At 43.6% G+C, this 4,659-nt stretch overlaps 1 non-coding gene across 1 annotated transcript; it reads left to right on the top strand.

Annotated features, from left to right (window-relative positions):
- Positions 1 to 3,777: 3,777 nt before the first annotated feature.
- LOC130937343 (small nucleolar RNA R71) lies at positions 3,778 to 3,885 on the top strand. The gene has a single exon (XR_009068565.1). It is a non-coding gene; the product is annotated as a small nucleolar RNA R71 (small nucleolar RNA).
- Positions 3,886 to 4,659: the final 774 nt, after the last annotated feature.

The raw sequence follows: 4,659 nt of genomic DNA, 5'->3' as shown, positions 1-4,659 counted from the left end.
ACACAAACATGGATAAACATAAGCACTAAATTTTTGAAAAACAGGAATTAAAGAACAAGGAGATTAAAGAACGGGTCCACCTTAGTGATGGCGGCTCTTTCTTCCTCTTGAAGATCCTATGGAGTGCTTGAGCTCCTCAATGTCTCTTCCTTGTCTTTGTTGCTCCTCTCTCATGATTCTTTGATCTTCTCTAATTTCATGGAGGATGATGGAGTGTTCTTGATGCTCCACCCTTAGTTGTCCCATGTTGGAACTCAGTTCTCCTAGGGAGGTGTTCAGTTGCTCCCAATAGTTTTGTGGAGGAAAGTGCATCCCTTGAGGCATCTCAGGGATCTCATGATGAGTGGGGTCTCTTGTGTGCTCCATCCTTTTCTTAGTGATGGGCTTATCCTCATCAATGGGGATGTCTCCCTCTATGTCAACTCCAACTGAATAACAGAGGTGACAAATGAGATGAGGAAAGGCTAACCTTGCTAAGGTAGAGGACTTGTCCGCCACCTTATAGAGTTCTTGGGCTATAACCTCATGAACTTCCACTTCTTCTCCAATCATGATGCTATGAATCATGATGGCCCGGTCTAGAGTAACTTCGGACCGGTTGCTAGTGGGAATGATTGAGCGTTGGATAAACTCCAACCATTCTCTAGCCACGGGTTTGAGGTCATGCCTTCTCAATTGAACCGGCTTGCCTCTTGAATCTCTCTTCCATTGAGCGCCCTCTTCACAAATGTCTGTGAGGACTTGGTCCAACCTTTGATCAAAGTTGACCCTTCTAGTGTAAGGATGTTCATCTCCTTGCATCATGGGCAAATTGAATGCCAACCTTACACTTTCCGGACTAAAATCCAAGTATTTCCCCCGAACCATAGTAAGGTAATTCTTTGGATTCGGGTTCCCATTTTGATCATGGTTCTTGGTGATCCATGCATTGGCATAGAACTCTTGAACCATCAAGATTCCGACTTGTTGAATGGGGTTGGTAAGAACTTCCCAACCTCTTCTTCGGATCTCATGTCGGATCTCCGGATATTCTCCCTTTTTGAGTGAAAAAGTGACCTCGGGGATCACCTTCTTCAAGGCCTCAACTTCATAGAAGTGGTCTTGATGCACCCTTGAGATGAATCTTTCCATCTCCCATGACTCGGAGGTAGAAGCTTTTGCCTTCCCTTTCCTCTTTCTAGAGGTTTCTCCGGCCTTGGATGCCATAAATGGTTATGGAAAAACGAAAAAGCAACGCTTTTACCACACCAAACTTAAAAGGTTTGCTCGTCCTCGAGCAAAAGAAGAAAGAAGAGAGTAGAAGAAGAAGAAATGAGGAAGAAGGGAATGGCTTTGTGTTCGGCCAAAGAGGGGGAGAAGTGGTGTTTAGGTTGTGTGAAAATGAAGGGGTGAAGAAGGGTATATATAGGAGAGGGGGGGTCATGGTTCGGTCAAGTGAGGGTGGGTTTGGGTGGGAAAGTGGTTTGAATTTGAATGGTGAGGTAGGTGGGGTTTTATGAAGGATGGATGTGAGTGGTGAAGAGGAAGAAGGGATTTGATAGGTGAAGGGTTTTTGGGGAAGAGGTATTGAGGTGATTGGTGAATGGGTGAAGAAGAGAGAGAGAGTGGTGGGGTTGGTGGGGATCCTGTGGGGTCCACAGATCCTGTGGTGTCAAGGAAAAGTCATCCCTGCACCAAATGGCATTCAAAATCACGTTTTGAGCCATTTCTGACGTTAAACGCCGGGCTGGTGCCCATTCCTGGCGTTTAACGCCAGGTTCTTGCCCTTTTCTGGCGTTTAACGCCAGTCTGGTGCCCCTTTCTGGCGTTAAACGCCCAGAATGGTGCCAGACTGGGCGTTAAACGCCCACCTGCTAGCCTTACTGGCGTTTAAACGCCAGTAAGTTCTTCCTCCAGGGTGTGCTGTTTTTTTTTCCTGTTTTTCATTCTGTTTTTGCTTTTTCAATTGATTTTGTGACTTCTCATGACCATCAACCTACAAAAAAAACATAAAATAACAAAAGAAAATAGATAAAATATAACATTGGGTTGCCTCCCAACAAGCGCTTCTTTAATGTCAGTAGCTTGACAGATGGCTCTCATGGAGCCTCACATTTTCTCAGAGCAATGTTGGAACCTCCCAACACCAAACTTAAAGTTTGAATGTGGGGGTTCAACACCAAACTTAGAGTTTGGTTGTGGCCTCCCAACACCAAACTTAGAGTTTGACTGTGGGGGCTCTGTTTGACTCTGATTTGAGAGAAGCTCTTCATGCTTCCTCTCCATGATGACAGAGGGATATCCTTGAGCCTTAAACACCAAGGATTCTTCATTCACTTGAATGATCAACTCTCCTCTATCAACATCAATCACAGCCTTTGCTGTGGCCAGGAAGGGTCTGCCAAGGATGATGGTTTCATCCATGCACTTCCCAGTCTCTAGGATTATGAAATCCGCAGGGATGTAATGGTTTTCAATCTTCACCAAAACATCCTCTACAAGTCCATGAGCTTGTTTTCTTGAGTTGTCTGCCATCTCTAATGAGATTCTTGCAGCTTGCACCTCAAAGATCCCTAGCTTCTCCATTACAGAGAGAGGCATGAGGTTTACACTTGACCCTAAGTCACACAGAGCCTTCTTGAAGGTCATGTTGCCTATGGTACAAGGTATTGAAAACTTCCCAGGATCTTGTCTCTTTTGAGGTAATTTCTGCCTAGACAAGTCATCCAGTTCTTTGGTGAGCAAAGGAGGTTCATTCTCCCAAGTCTCATTTCCAAATAACTTGTCATTTAGCTTCATGATTGCTCCAAGGTATTTAGCAACTTGCTCTTCAGTGACATACTCATCCTCTTCAGAGGAAGAATACTCATCAGAGCTCATGAAAGGCAGAAGTAAGTCCAATGGAATCTTTATGGTCTCATTTTGAGCCTCAGATTCCCATGGTTCCTCATTGGGGAACTCAATGGAGGTCAGTGCACGCCCACTGAGGTCTTCCTCAGTGGCGTTCACTTCCTCTCCTTCCTCTCCAAATTCGGCCATGTTGATGGCCTTGCACTCTCCTTTTGGATTTTCTTCTGTGTTGCTTGGGAGAGTACTAGGAGGGAGTTCAGTAACTTTCTTGCTCAGCTGTCCCACTTGTGCCTCCAAATTCCTAATGGAGGACCTTGTTTCAGTCATGAAACTTTGAGTGGTTTTGATTAGATCAGAGACCATGGTTGCTAAATCAGAGGGGTTCTGCTTAGACTTCTCTGTCTGTTGCTGAGAAGATGATGGAAAAGGCTTGCCATTGCTAAACCTATTTCTTCCACCATTATTGTTGTTGAAACCTTGTTGAGGTCTCTCTTGATTCTTCCATGAGAAATTTGGGTGATTTCTCCATGAAGAATTATAGGTGTTTCCATAGGGTTCTCCTAGGTAATTCACCTCTTCCATTGAAGGGTTCTCAGGATCATAGGCTTCTTCTTCAGATGAAGCATCCTTAGTACTGCTTGGTGCATTTTGCATTCCAGACAGACTTTGAGAAATCAAATTGACTTGTTGAGTCAATATCTTGTTCTGAGCCAAAATGGCATTCAGAGTATCAATCTCAAGAACTCCTTTCTTCTGATTAGCCCCATTGTTCACAGGATTCCTTTCAGAAGTGTACATGAATTGGTTATTTGCAACCATTTCAATCAGCTCTTGAGCCTCTGTAAGGTTCTTCTTCAGATGAAGAGATCCTCCAGCAGAGCTATCCAAAGACATCTTGGATAGTTCAGAGAGACCATCATAGAAAATACCTATGATGCTCCATTCAGAAAGCATGTCAGAAGGACATTTTCTGATCAATTGTTTGTATCTTTCCCAAGCTTCATAGAGGGATTCTCCATCCTTCTGTCTGAAGGTTTGGACTTCCACTCTAAGCTTACTCAATTTTTGAGGTGAAAAGAACTTTGCCAAGAAGGCATTGACTAGCTTTTCCCATGAGTCCAGGCTTTCCTTAGGTTGTGAGTCCAACCATGTCCTAGCTCTGTCTCTTACAGCAAAAGGGAATAGCATAAGTCTGTAGACCTCAGGGTCTACCCCATTAGTCTTGACAGTGTCACAGATTTGCAAGAATTCAGCTAAAAACTGATGAGGATCTTCCAATGGAAGTCCATGAAACTTGCAATTCTGTTGCATTAGAGAAACTAATTGAGGCTTAAGCTCAAAGTTGTTTGCTCCAATGGCAGGGATAGAGATGCTTCTCCCATAGAAGTCGGGAGTAGGTGCAGTAAAGTCACCCAGCACCTTCCTTGCATTGTTTGCATTGTTGTTGTTTTCGGCTGCCATGTGTTCTTCTTCCTTGAAGAATTCGGTCAGGTCCTCTAAAGAGAGTTGTGCTTTGGCTTCTCTTAGCTTTCTCTTCAAGGTCCTTTCAGGTTCAGGGTCAGCCTCAACAAGAATGCTTTTGTCTTTGCTCCTGCTCATAAGAAAGAGAAAAGAACAAGAATATGTGGAATCCTCTATGTCACAGTATAGAGATTCCTTGAGGTGTCAGAAGAACAGAATAATAGAAGACAGAGGTAGAAAATTCGAACTTATCAAAGAAGATGGAGTTCAAATTTTGCATTAAGGAATAGTGTTAGTCCATAAATAGAAGGATGTGAGAGGAGGGAAGGTAATTTTCGAAAATCAAGTAAAAGAATTTGAAAACCTTTT

Source organism: Arachis stenosperma, chromosome 6 (genome assembly GCF_014773155.1).
Source record: "Arachis stenosperma cultivar V10309 chromosome 6, arast.V10309.gnm1.PFL2, whole genome shotgun sequence".
Lineage (NCBI taxonomy): Eukaryota > Viridiplantae > Streptophyta > Magnoliopsida > Fabales > Fabaceae > Arachis > Arachis stenosperma.
The sequence above is the reverse complement of the archived record's forward strand: the minus strand, read 5'-3'. Positions and strand labels throughout refer to the sequence as shown.